This window comes from Xenopus tropicalis, chromosome 1 (genome assembly GCF_000004195.4).
Source record: "Xenopus tropicalis strain Nigerian chromosome 1, UCB_Xtro_10.0, whole genome shotgun sequence".
Lineage (NCBI taxonomy): Eukaryota > Metazoa > Chordata > Amphibia > Anura > Pipidae > Xenopus > Xenopus tropicalis.
Genome location: NC_030677.2, coordinates 117,031,173 through 117,046,093, shown reverse-complemented (window position 1 = coordinate 117,046,093; position 14,921 = coordinate 117,031,173). Strand labels below are relative to the sequence as shown.

The 14,921-nt window shown below is 36.3% G+C and overlaps 1 protein-coding gene across 2 annotated transcripts in view; it reads left to right on the top strand.

Moving 5' to 3' along the window:
• The first annotated feature begins 1,262 nt into the window (after positions 1-1,262).
• plppr1 (phospholipid phosphatase related 1) overlaps positions 1,263-14,921 on the top strand; it is a 66,689-nt gene continuing 53,030 nt past the window's right edge. Inside the window, 2 exon segments of one of the 2 annotated variants that reach the window (NM_001102900.1) lie at positions 1,319-1,401; positions 1,536-1,557. The gene's annotated coding sequence lies outside the window, so the exon portion shown is untranslated. 2 annotated transcript variants of the gene reach the window in all.

The window sequence follows — 14,921 nt, the reverse complement described above, 5'->3', positions numbered from 1 at the left end:
CTGCTGTAAGATGCCATAGACAGTCACTATTAATTGGGTGTGGGGGAAGGGGCTGTTTGGGCCTCTGTGGCCTGTTTGAGTCCCAGTCCCTGCTGGTTACAGTATTTCCACCTGCAAAAAACACTATTCTAAAGAGAATAGCTAATCCAAAACCTTGCTGTTTTCTATTACCATTTAAAATTTCCTTTTCCACTGTAGTAACACTGTCATGCCCTCATTATGTAATGTGGATTTCAGGCTTTTTAAGGATAATTTATAATAAATGTATTACTATAATATAAATGAAGGTGATGGTAATGATGATGATGACGATTATTATTGTCAGGGATGCACCAAATCCAGGATTCGATTTGGGATTCAGACAAGATTCTGCCTTTTTCATCAGGATTCAGATTCGGCCAAATCTATGCCTCTGGCTGAACCGAATCCAAAATCAGTAAAAATCATGTGACTTTTTGTCACGAAAAACTGAAGTTGAAATTTTTTTGCAGCGTGCTACACACGTAGTTCTCTTTAATCCTTTTTCCTAATATGCATATGTAAACTCAGATTTGGTTTGGTATTTGGCGAAGGATCCGGGGTTCAGCCGAATCCCAAAGTAGTGGATGCCGTGCATCCCTAATTATTGTTATTATTATTTTTATACTATACTATACTATTTTATTCTAAGATTAAAAGCCCCAGCCTGAACAGAAATATATATCCCTATGTATATTGAAATTTAAAAGGAAATTCAGTAATATAAATGAAATATTATTAGTACATCATATTTTCCTTCACTGGAATGTAAGCTGTTTTTCATTTAAACTATAGAGGAATCCCCTCTTGAGTTGCAGGTCTGTTGCCCATTTAGTATTCCCCCGACAAGTGGTTTTATCTGGTTTTCTGTGAAAAAAGCCTGTGGCTTTGTATAGCATGTTCCTTTCAGATCTGCTCCAAGCATCATTCTCCAGTGCATCTTGTCTAGTGGGCAGCCCTCCATATATAAGCAAATATATATATATATATATAAACAAACCATATACAAAAACTCTGGTACAAACAGAACACTAGTATAAAGCAGCTATACAAGGGATGCTGTACCATTGGTAGGATACAAAGGAAAGCATCGTGCTCGTATCACTAGAGATCTTTGACACATACACATACTCTCTGAAAGATTTTGCAGATGTGTTTTTCTCCTTTACCCAGTAGATGTGTTTTCGTGCTTGAGAGAGACACTAATGACCAGCCCTGCGCATGCTCATTGTATTGGTTACTCCCCCCTCCTCCTTCTCCTCTCCGGAGCAAGTGGCTTTCTAATTCCTTCCATTAATACAAGCAGTGGAAACCTGACAAACCTGGATCTACAGTATTTGGAACATACAGATAAAGAAATAGACAAGAGCAAGGAAATGGGTGATTGATGCAATGATTTGGGCTTAAAGCAGGTGCATTTCTGCAGGGAAAAAGGATATCATAAGCATCAGGATGCATTCATATGGGATTCTGAATCCTGCAAGTTGCACGGGATATCGGCACTCTTAGCTGAACAGATTGGCTGCAAAAGAGAGACTGGTAAGAGGCACAGCTACCTATTCTTATAGGGGGAGATAAAATCACTCTCTGTGATTTCTTCTATTTGGTACCCTAATGTATAACTGAGATGCTCAGTCCTATACATTATATGATACAACATTAAGTACTTAAGGTTTTGCAATGATAAATGTTATTTCAATATATTTATGTTTTTGTATTTCTGAAAACCAACGATAAGCTTATAGTAGAATCAAGAATTGTGCAGGGAATTGCATCCTTGGAAACGTACCAAAGATTTATGGTCTGTCAAACACCAGCTTATTCAGCTCTGCATTAATAGGTCTGAATTTGCATGTGATTTTTTTATTAAGCTTTTCGGGTGGCAGTTTTGCAGCTACGGGATGGCTGAGCTGTAATAACCAACCAGGAAGAATACATAAAAATCACTGTGAAATTGGGAAAACAAAGCATTAGATTGATTGACATGCGACTTATTATTATTTTAATTTCCGCACCTTGCACTGAAGTGGAAAATTAAAAAAAGGAAGGGTGCCAATGAGGGCGCACGTGAACACGATGAGTTATTGTATTAGACGACCACAAAAAAAGCCAAAATAAACTGGGGGCTGGTGTTGACTTCAACTAATTATGCGGCGGCCCAATTCCCACGAGGAGGAATGCAATTCATGGAGTGAAATAATGTTTCTGTAATGACAGTGTGGAAGAGAGAGAGAATTCCTAATGCACCACGGAAAAGAAAATCTGAGAATTTCATTTTGCTTTTTATATACACTGCCTCTCACTGTATAAACACATTCTTTGGTTTTTCATACCCTGCAAATCTAGCCACGTTACGTTTAATGAAATATAAATCCACATGGCTATGCTGTTTGTTGTATTCAAAGGCATTTGTCATTTTTTTTTGCCAGCTACAGTTTTAACCCTTGGAACTCTGGTGTAGGTCACCACTCTTTTTCAGCACTGTGCTACATTTTTAAAGGAGACTAATACTAATGGACGTTAAATGTGTCCGTTTAAGAGAAAATGACATTGTGAGATGTTAATTCTGTCAGTAAATGAGAATCCCCTGTGCATCTGCTCTGTGTTCAGTTAAAAAAGGGGGAATGCTGTACAATCCCTGCTGGGGGATGGGACAATGGGAAGCCTGGCTTAGCTTTTGAATGAAAAGGGGGAGGGCCAGCTATGTTTTACAACAACCCAAACGAGTTTGGATTAGGTTTTGCCTTTTTTTGTAGTAGCTGTACAGATTGTAGCGTACAGTACAAATCCAATAAAATCCAATTATTACATTTTTTATTATAGTTCTTGCTTTGCATTTTAAATAGGTCATATTTATTCTAGTGTATAGAAAACAGGTTAATGATTTCATAAATTATTTGAATCAGAAATTGTTAGGTAATGGAATTAGCTGGTGGAGGGATAGAAAATATACCTGTACATATATGCTCTGTGAAATGAAAAAGCACACAGAAGGTGCACATTATATGCCTTGCCCTGTGCTTTTCAAGATGCATGTGCTTATAGATTGTAAACTCTTTTGGGCAGGACCCTCTTCACCTCTTTGTATCGGTTATTGGTTGCTTTGTATGTAATTATGTATGTTCAGTGTATACAATGCGCAATCTGTTGGCGCTGATAAATACATGTTAATAATAATAATAATACCCTATTGCAAGTGGAGTGCAATGCTTAAAGTCAGAGAGGATTATTTTGATCAGGAATACTCAAACAGCAGCCTACCAGCTAATGTTGTTGAACTACAACTTCCAGAATAACTTATCAACCAAGCTGCACATTGACTCTCACTGTGTTTGTGTACTGTATATTTCTTTTTTGTGTGCTTCCTTACAGTCTATTATAGTTGTTGGTATTGTGCTTGACATTAGCTGTGATGGCAGCCTGTTTGCTTCCCTGATCCCTAATGGCAGCTACACCTATACAGACATCCATGGGCACCACATACCTTTTTTATTATAAATGTATTGTTAGCTAAATTCTTTTTTAAGGATGTTTTGAATGGGATATGAACATTGAACTGTTTTGGGGCTAGCGTGGCTGCAGAAAAGATGAAGAAATAAAAAGATGTCACTGTTATTGACACAACACCTCATTTGCAACACTGGATCCCAAAATACAGTACTTGTATTACAGAAAGCACATTCAAACAGCCTGTTTTGCTGCTGTCAGTTCTTTTGCACCCGTGTATGCTGTTTTCCTGCACCTGTGAAACTTCAGACACTTGGGCATTTTGTGGCTAAATTCTAGCATGGCTCATACCTGACACCTAAAAAGTGCTGAAATATGGTAAACTGGTATTTGTTTTCTCTTTGCTTCATTAGTAATTGACGCCCAAATTCACATCTATTTGCTGGTGATAACTCATGGTACCTACTACCATTGACCAAAGTCTTATACACAATAGTACAGTACCCTCATTTTATGGGCTCAAGGAAATATGAGCCTGGAACACTGACACAGAAGTGTAAAGCATAAGATTAAACCTTATGTAAGAAAAAATAGTTACGCTATTCATTACAACCTGTACTCTGAAGACAAAATGAGCATCAATGCATTTTTGTTTAGTGTTCTGCAATTTGATTCACTAACATACCATAATCAATATAAAGTAACAGTACTCTTAGGCAAATCTAGATGGAAAGCAAAAAGTCAATATAATGTAAATGTCATAGAGGAGAGACTGACTCCCCATGGGTCCTCTCACAGAGATACTCACATTGGAGATTACAGGCAGTTCCTCCTACATGGCACTTTCAGTGGCTTGGGTCACCTCCTAGATTTCAAACAGCTTACCAGTCAGCAGTATATCGCTCACTGTCAGCAAACTTGCCTAATTATTACAATGCCACCAATATCTTTTTAAAATGAGGCATATTGCAATAAAGTCACTTGTTCATTTCACCTATAGCACTGTGCACTCAGAAACTCCGTTGCTAGTAATATTCAAAGCAATGTGTGTGTTTAGTTGCCCACAGCAGGAATGACGGGAGGCATATATTGCATAGCAATGGCATACAGGTAATCAGTATTTACAAACCCTGGTATATTCAGAAGGATAAGACTGTCCGACAACAACAAAAATGCTGTGACTGAATACCCTTTCACTATTAACCCTTTGCGATATAGCTCACAAAGTGTTTTGGTCAGTGTCGGACTGGGACCCCAGGGGCCCACCAGAAAACCTAAAACATGGGCCCACTCTCCAAACCATTTTTCATCCACTTCTTACTCAGTCTCTATATTTCCTAGTTTTTTATCTTTATATATACAGTACTATAATCTATTCTATTCTTCTGTAGATTTAGTTGTTTTGTTCCCTGGTATGCCTGTGGGCAAGTCCGACACTGGTTTTGGTCACCACTACAAGCAGATAATTGAATAAACCGGAACCTGTGCTATACACAAACACCAGGCCTGGACTGGCAATCTGTGCATTCTGGTTAATGCCAGAGGGGCTGCTTTAAGATGCCATAGACAGTTACTATTTATTGGACTGGTAGTGGTGCTGTTTGGGCCTGTTCCAGGGCTTATTTTAAATTCCAGTCCAGGCCTAGAAAACACCCAAATGCTCACTACAAAATAATTGATAATGTACACATCAAGTAATATTATATATAAGTAAGAAACTTAACATAAAGTAATACATTTTATATATGAATAATGGTGCTTTCATTAATTTTGTTTTTACAGTTTGATGATATTTCTTTTCCATCTCTCCAACAGGCTGAATATTTAACACACATATATCAGTCACTAGACATACAAAAAAGAACTGAATAGTTGACAAATTGATTAAACCCTAGCAGGTGGAAGGAAGCCCCTAATTTAATGTCAGTCAGCTCTGCGTGATGCCCTTTCTAACCCTTAATCTCTCCTTTTGCTGGTAGGAGGGTGATGAGAGGACTAAAGGATTATCCCATTCCTCCAATAAAATATCTCCTTAGGCGTACATATATTACTATGTAATTGGTAAAAATGGTCACCATGGTAAAGTGGAACTGACAAGCAAATCTAAACTGATGTTTTTTGGGTTTTTTTTTTGTTTTAATCTTTACATTTACATTTACTGATGTTATTTTAGCACATAACCAGATTCTGATGGAGTATGTTATATTATTTTACAGATTTTGGAACTTATTATTTTTAAATAATACAGGTATATGACCTGTTATCCAGAATTCTAGGGACCTGGGGTTTTCCATACCTCAAGTTTACTAAAAAAAATTTAAACTTTAATTAAACCTAATAAGGATTAATTATATTTTAGTTGGGATCAAGTACAAGGTACTGTTTTTCCCTGATAATTAAATTCAATATATTACTTTTCAGTCATATTTTTATTCAGTCTTAGCAGTTTCAGTTGTAAAGCTTATAACACTTTTATTGCCATGTACTATGGCCTTAAAGTATATTTCCTTCTAGTTTATGGAATACATTTTTGAATAAAAAGGGAATGATTGTCATTTGCTGTGTATATGTGCAAGTGAAGAGTGCACAGCAGTTGAAGATATTGGCACCTATTTTCTTGTCAAAATACATTTGAGCAAAAAAGTAAAAATTAGGTTCACTTTTTCTTTTTTTTACGCTTACTTCTTTTTCTAAACTAAGATAACAATAGATGTACTTTCAAATACATCGGCCATAGAGCCATTTTATATAAGACTAGGGTACGTACTAGGCTGTCCTGTTAAACAGTCAAAACTGAGCATATAAAACATATGTCTCTATTTGATTTCAGCATTTGTCTGGGTATACAGTACACTTAAGTAATTTTGCAGCAGTAGTCCTATGCTACAACAGACGAGGTGCTTGTTGCTGAGTTTAGCACATTACCAAATACATATAGGATGTACATATATTTATGCATAGGGCACAATCACATACAGATGTATAATCATTATGATTTAGATATTCTTTCAGCCAAGCAAAGCTTAGCAAAGTAAACAATGGAACAGAACTTACTACCTGTTTAAGTACTTCAGTGATGCACTTCTAAGCCAAGAATGCTTATTTATTAATAGGATACCAAAAGTACTGACAAACCTCCTGACTAGAGCATGCTCCTTGCCTGTCACATCTGGTCTGCTGCATAGTAATTTTAATTCAAGTAGAAAAGGGGGTACATGTTAGAGATTTCAGAATAGGTTTTGATACATGATGCCCAGCGAGGTTATATATTTGTATTTTAGAGCAAGTGGGCTGGAAGATGATTTTCACAAAGCATTTAATCTCTAGTTAGAAATCAGTTTGCTTGTGGCTTCATTCCAGTCCGGCAAATAAGTATTCAGCACAAAACATGTTCTTGAGTTCTGCAGGTAGGCTTTTACCAGTTGCTCTAGCATATATCTCTAATATTCATTCATTGCAATAAATAGGTGATATATACATCACCTATGCTTAACAATTTTTCTGGCCTTGTGGACACAGCACAAATTATAGAATACAGCAGGTGATTGGAAATATATACTATTTAAGCAATGCCAGTAATATCCCAGGGGATGTTACTTGGTTGCAAATGGGGACAGAAGGTAAATCACTGGTGTGGGCGACTTCATGTGGTCAAGTAACTTATCTCTCATTTAGGGCTCCTTCAGGTCTGGGGCACAAGTCTGTGCAGTTCTCTCCTCTCTACCTTTTCCCCTCCCTCTTTTTGTTCCCCCTCCCATAAGAATGTGTGATCTGAGCAACCAATGGCTAGAGCTACAGCTAGGAAGTTACAGAGACCAAGCTAAAATGGCAACTGCTATCTTACACAAATGAAGGGAGCTTCTAGGGCTGTTTACTCAGGTATGGTAAAGCTTTCTGCAGAATAAATATAGTGTTCTAGGTGGCACTAATGTGGCTAATCTATTTGCAGTAAAATGCCAAAATGCATTTCCTTTTCCTTTAAGAATGTTTTAAAAGCTATAAAAGGATAACTGGTGGTACTACTTTGTAAGGTCCCATTATTCCTGTGAGATGAAAGCAATATTCATACTTAAATTCATATTTAGCTATAGTTTTGAGCCAAACTGGGATGATGTTTTATATGCATGTTTGAAATTTAAACACACAGGGTTAGTTGTAATAGTTTCTATAAGAAACAGTATACCATTGCTATTTGTTGTATCACAGTTGCTTTCAAATGCATACGGAGATATATCATGCATGGAAAATGTGTAGAGAAAATCAGTCCTAATTATACCCAGTAGGAATAGACGTACTCAAAACAAACAAGCAAATTTTCTTTTTACCTTTATAGAAGTAACAACTACATAACCCATAGTTTATATGCAATTACATTTCTGCCTTAACTTAGCTGCTTAGAATAAAAAATGCATAGGCAATTCCTCATGAGACCTGGATCCTGAAGGAAAACCTAGATTCCCTCGAATATTTTCTGATATGAGAACAAATATTGACTCTTTTGTTCCAGATGGTGTGTGCTTTGGTATCAGGCATTGAGAATGTTTTTATACTTCCTTGCTTGCTGCACACCAGAAGTTCCTAAGCAAAGCATATTTTTGCTTATTTTACTGTAGGTCATTTTAGGAAAGTGACTTTCATAAAACACACAAAATAAAAATCCATAATTCATGGGCTAAAAGTGAATCATCTGAAAATGAATACAAGTAAGCTACTGTTCTTCTCCTATCTGCTACCTACAGTAAGAATAATGACTGATTTTTTACCAGTTGTCGGTGCTCTTGGCTAGAGCTTAAAATGGGCTGAAAAAGCGGTGGGATACATGTGCCAGAAATATAACCCCCACCCCCTTAAGTTTTTCAGTCACACCAAAGGTTATAATATTTTTTGTTCACCAATGCTTTATGGTTTTTCCCACTTTAAAGCAAAGCCATTTTGCTATTTTGATCTATTGAACAGTTTGTTGCCATAGATTTATAATAAGCATAGGGATTTTCTTGACTGGCAATTCAGCTTCTACAGACACAGCACACTGTCTGTGTATCATGTTATAAGACCCCTAACTGTACAAAGACCCAAAAAAACATATTTCACAAAGTACACATTCTGTTGAATCCAACATGGGTAAATATTTCTACTACAAACTACCAAACCGCAAAGCCTCTCAGCATTTTTCAGTCTGCTACCCAATCCACCTTTCTCTTGTAATCTCATAAAACATTTATTTTCTCTCTTATTTCCTCCCTTTCTCATATTTTCTTCTTCCCTCCTGTTCTCTATATCCCATTCAGATGCCTCATCTGTATAACACCATTTTTTCTTTACTACTCTCCCAGCCATCTTTTCTCCCCATTTATTTTCCTTCTGTTTCCTTATACTAACCTCTCTGTTTTACTGTTTCACTTCCTAATTAATTTTATTTTATCCTGCTATCCACCCTCTCTTTTTTCTGCTATCAGTTTCATAAAATACAGGTATAGGGCCTGTCATCCAAAATGTTGGAGACCAGGGGTTTTCTGGATACAGGTTCTCTCCATACTTTTTAGTGTACTAAAAATCATGTAAACATTAAATAAATCCAATAGTATTGTTTTACTTCCAGTAAGGATACATTATTTCTTAATTGGTATCAAGTACAAGGTACTGTTTTATTATTACAAAAGAAAAAGCATATCCTTTTTAAAAGTGTGAATTATCCAGATAACAGATCCAATACCTGTGTTTTCATTTCCTATTTTATGGACATGTAAACTAAATAAAGATACTTTACTTTCAGTGTAATGGCTTGCTATGTTGGGATTTTTTGGAGTTCCTGCTCTCTGCTATATATTTGGTTTACTCAGCTCCCCTTGGCTGTAGGTTTGGGCCTGTGCACCTAAACCCAACTTCTACACAGATGATTGTTCAACATTCTTGGGGGTTATATCTTATTCTTAATTTTCTTTCTCAAAGTGGAAGTCCTGGTACTGCCGCAGGAATAGAATAGGCTGAAGGGATGTTCAATGTTTACTCTCCAGCCTATCCAGCCCCTGTGTGGCTGTACTGGAATTTACACATTGAGAAAAAAAATCATTAGCTGTTAAGCTGTAGGGATATAGAAAATGCCAGTGCTACAGGTTATGCATTTTAAAGCATGTGGAAGTGCGGAGGAGCAAAAGTAATGTCTGGCATTACAATAAAAAAGGTTCTGGGATTCAAAATTAATGCATCCACCTTGAGTGGATACTATTTTACAGAACTGAAGAAGTGTAGGGATGGCATATTTGGTTTATATTACAAGTTACAGCAGCCCTTTGACAATGACTGAGGGCTGCCCCTTATGCTGGCTACTGCAGTCTATTGTGCATGTACAGAACACTCTGTTTACCTCTGTTTTCCATCTTAAGCATAATTAATAATAAATACTAATAATAAAAACTGGACTGGCCAGATCAACTATAAAAGATATAATATAATAGATGGAGACTAAAAAACAACACCTACAGTATAAGCAGCAATTTGTATATGCATTTAAAATTCATACATTCATAAAAACATCAAAACTGCAAAGAGGTATATATTGTTATGTGGAACATATTTTCAGGTAGTACATCCTAATATATCATGGGGGTACAATATTTATCACACACAGGAGTAATATGGAAGCTTCCCTGAAAAAATTCAAAGTTCAGAAGCACTGAGGAATGACTGCAGTGCTTCTGGGCATATGCTTTTCATGTTAATATATATTAGACTATGTTGGATGATTATAATTTTCTCTTTGCCCTTTGTGGAAGAAAGGGCTTACATTGTCTGAGCTTGCATTATTTAAAAATTAAAAAAATACTTCCCTTATTCATGTTTTATTTAACATTCTAATATCTACTGCATTTTGTTACAAATTTGTTACAAAATTTTGCCTTGGGAGTTTATTATTATTTCTCTAAAAAAGCTTCTGAAATGGCTTATTTAAAAAGTAACCTTTATGTCACATTCTAAAGAGTAGACTATAAATAATATAATTTCTTTTTTAACTGGTGGAGGGAGAGAAGCTGTGTAATAAAGCATAAATTATTGATTAGATTTATTTAACTAAGAAATTCATGTGTGTTTTGGTTTTTTTGTCATGCAGACATTTATATGTAAATGCATATTTTTTAGTTTGTATTATACACTATATACACTATAGGGCTTATTTACCATGGGTATAGGGACATTGGATTTTTTTGGATTTGCTTCCATTCAGCCACAAGAGCATTACTAAAGGTGGATAGAGATGTTGGGAGTTTAGTTCCAAATCATTCCACTGGTTTTTAGTTTGGCTGATGTTAAGGCTTTTTGTAGGGTAGTTCTCTCATATGCTTATATAAAGTATTGGTTCACCTTAGTTTGGATTACATATTTGTTGATTTTTGTTTCTTTGTATTGTGAAAAAAGAGCTTTGCTTATCTTTAAGTAATTTAGTTTCAGCGCTTGAAATCTGTTCGAACACCCACCCTGTTGCTAAAAAACAGAATCTTGTGTTTCTTTCAGTCAGAATTCTGCCTTTCTCCTGTATTGTTAGTGCCATGTTCTTCTAGTATCTCTGTTTTGTCTCAGTTGATATAGATTCCCATTTTGGGGGGTTTTAATTACTCTGCTCCAATAAGTTGTCCCCTACTCTAGGTTTGCCCATTTTGTTCTGATTTAGGGGGGCAGTAGTGCAGCCTTTAGCCATTAGCTATAGCTTTCCTTTTTGTATCCTTATTTTATAAACTGTCAGACATAGACAGATCATCTTTTTTTTTTTCATTCTATAGACCTATATGGGAAAACTGTTTACAAACTGCACTTTGCATCACATTGATTTCTTCTTTGTTATAAATTTTCAGCTTTCTGTTTTGTGTCCTTAAATGAGTTCATCTGAAAGATTGTTTGGAACTAAATTAGCACAAAAGAATGTTCATTGGCCACTCATTTAATGCACTCTTGCACCAATAAGCAGAAACAAATGGTTATATGTCACTTCTGTTTCCAGTTTTTGGTTTGAGGGGGTTTTGGTATGTCAGACCACTGAAGGATTAAAGTGTTTTCTGCAAATAAATAAATTATATGGTTAATGACAATATCTGCCTATGTATAACCCATGCTCTGTTTACCTGTGTGTCTTACCGATAAGGTTGTTTTACTATTTAAAATGTTGACCTGACTACAACTGCTGTCTATTAAAGTTTGCATATATTTAGTGCATGCAAAAGTTGGCTTTGCTAACACTGATGACGTTAAAATTATTCTGCCAATCTTAGTCAGTTTTACGTTGTTTCTCTTCATCCTTGATGCAATACTTGGTATATCTTACTCATCTTATTCAAGGGTGTCCGCAGAAATTTTCCAGGGGAGATGGGGGGCAAGGCCATCAGCCTAAAGCAGACTGTTTTAGAAATGCCAACTTTGTAACATGGTAGGCTAGGGTATCAGTGATGCAAGTAGCGTGCCATGGAAAATATAAGCATAACCTATTTGGTTTGGGGGCATGGGCTATTGGGAGGGCTCATCTCACGTCACTGAATGCTCACTGTACATGAGCATAATCTAAGGGTAATTGTAAAAACTAGAGGAATTTCATATAGTGCAGGGGGGTGAGATCCTAAACTGAGCTGTTTTTCAAGACTAAGCCAGTATAAAGGTTCTAAGGAAATGCCAGGTTTGTAGGGAAATCATTTATTCTATAATTATGTAACATGGGGCACTGTTTATGAATAAATCATAAGAATGTGTTGCATTATATATATAACACTATAATAGGTCAGATTCAATTCCATTAGAAATAGTTACTTTTTTATGGTGAAAACTTATAGGTGAGATTGAGTTCGAGTCAGAATCAGAACATATTATGGCAAGTGATATTCAGACAATAATACTTAACTCCTAACAGAATAAATAGCGAGGACTTCAGACTGGGATTTGGTGGGTTCCCTTGGTGCAGCAGCCACAGGAGCCATGCCCCACTACATAGGGGCAGATTTATTGTGCAGTGTAAAAAAACAGCAAAACAATACAGCACACATTGCCAGGCTTTGCCACATAGAAAACTCTGCTATTTTTTAACGCATATTTTTCTTAGAGCAATTTCTTACTTTCATTCTTACTTACACAAAGTCTGAAGTGGAGTTAAATAACGGCGTCAAATCTGAAAGTTGTAAAATAAAATGCATCTTGATAACTTTGCCATTTATTTTTCCAGCTTTTTTTTTTGTATATTCTTTATTTATGAAACAAACACATCTTTTCAATTTTGTTCAGCACAATAGAAAAGAGTTGAAAAAGAAAACACGAATGACATTTTACATCTATTCAGGCTAACAGATATTCCTCTTAGGGGACCTGCTGTGTTATTAGTGATTTGAATAGTGTCCATATGTCCCAATTGGGCAGTGTCTCCTCCACGTTACCTGTGAGATGAAGTTCAGTAGACTGCGTTGGGATACAGATTTTCTATATAGAGTCTGCTTATTGAGTTTTCTGATTGTCAAACTGCAATCCTATGTCAGCTACTAATAGTGGTGTATTATGTCATCGTTTCACAGCTTTTTAAACAGTTTTTATCAGTGAATTTTATTTTAAATAGGCCATTTACTGTACAATACAGTAACCATCACCGACACCATCACACATACAGATTCAAACAGATGAAGCCTTCCCAGCAAACTAAGGCAGAGCCATTTTCTAACACAGCCTCAATGTCACACACACAGCATCATATGAACAGGCTGGGGCTTAGAGAAGACAAGGTAACAAGTTTAGGCTGCAGTATATCATACCAGTATTATCATATCAGTATTATGCGGAAACAGACAGACAAAAAGTTAGCTATACATTATAGACAGGGCCCTTCAATCAGCCAATATACTGTGCTTTATAGAAGACTCCTGAAAGGTCCCACCTGCTGCTATTTAGCTGTAACACACATAACTCTCTTTAGCAAGGAAAACTTGCACATAACAGGCACCTGATGGAAATCTATTTCTTGCACTTGCTCTTACTCTGTTCTGGGGGAACTCTAGAAGAGGGGGGGGAGGGAGGGCAAGGGCTGCCCTTGCCCCTTTAATACAAGTACATTAGAGGGGATTATAGACAGATAGGGGATGTTCTTTTTTTCCATAAAAACGATAAGCGCACCAGAGGCCACCCCTTTATATTAGGGGAATGGGACTTCCATTTGAAGCAGCGTAGTTGGTTTTTCGCGGTGAGGGCAGTGAGGTTGGGGAATGCCCTTCCTAGTGATGTTGTAATAGCAGATTCTGTTAATGCCTATAAGAGGGGCATGGATGATTTCTTGAACAAGCATAGTATCCAAGGCTATTGTGATACTAAAATCTACAGTTAGTATTAATGTTTGTATGTATAGTTTTTGCATGTGAGTGTATAAAGAGGTCAGTATAGGTTTGTGTGTGCTGGGTTTTTTGGAAGGGTTGAACTTGATGGACTCTGGTCTTTTTGCAACCCTATGTAACTATGGGACCTATAGCATTATTGTACCTGTATGTTACTGCAAGCTTTTCCAACACTTTAGTGGTGTCATGATATTTAAATAGTGCCAACCATAGTCATAGTTTATAATTCCTGCTGCGTGCCATTATAAAAACACCTTTTTTTAATGTCATTGACTCTAAAACAGCTTACTACTGCCATGAATGTGTCATGATCAAAGATGCAACCTCATAATATCCAGATGTAAGAAAATAATTATAAGAAACAGCTGAAGTAAAATCTTTTATCTTGGTGTATCTATTCTGATGGTTGACCTTTACTTCAGAAGAATGACATGTGATCCTATAGTCACAATTACAGGCTTAATTGCTTTTTTTCTGTTTAGCAGTCTGTTTCAACATATTACATATATGTGTTATTGCTTTATTGTTATTTGTTGGTTGTTGTATGTTAAGTTTAATTTTTCTTTTACTTGGAAAATTGCTGGTGTGTCAGTTATTATTGCCTAATACCTAGCAAAGACATCTTTATCCTCTTTTTAGTATGAGTTCTCTTTTTAATAAACCCAGTGTAATGAAAGCTCCAAATGAGGGGAAGGTCACTCCAACAATAATAAAATAGTACTTTGTTACTAGCTATAATCAATCCATATTGGTTACACTCCTGTTGCGTTAATTTAATGTTTAAATGTCCAATTTTTTTTCAAGAAGGGGGTGGCTACATTCCTCCCCCAGCTCGCCCTCTTTAATGGAGCTCTGAAATAAAAAACAAACTAGGTGCGGAGCAATTTTGCGATTTGAGTATATTTTTTTACAAAATATACTAATGAAAATTTCCTCTACAATCTCATTTTGTAAATTGAAATGCCTTTGTTGATATCTGTGATATGACTTTGCCTTCTGTACAGAATGTAAGCAAACAGTTGTGCCTAGACACAACCTATTGAAGTGCTATCAAACCCCACCCAAGAACATATACCATTCTGACTTCTTGAAAGTGGATTTTAACAC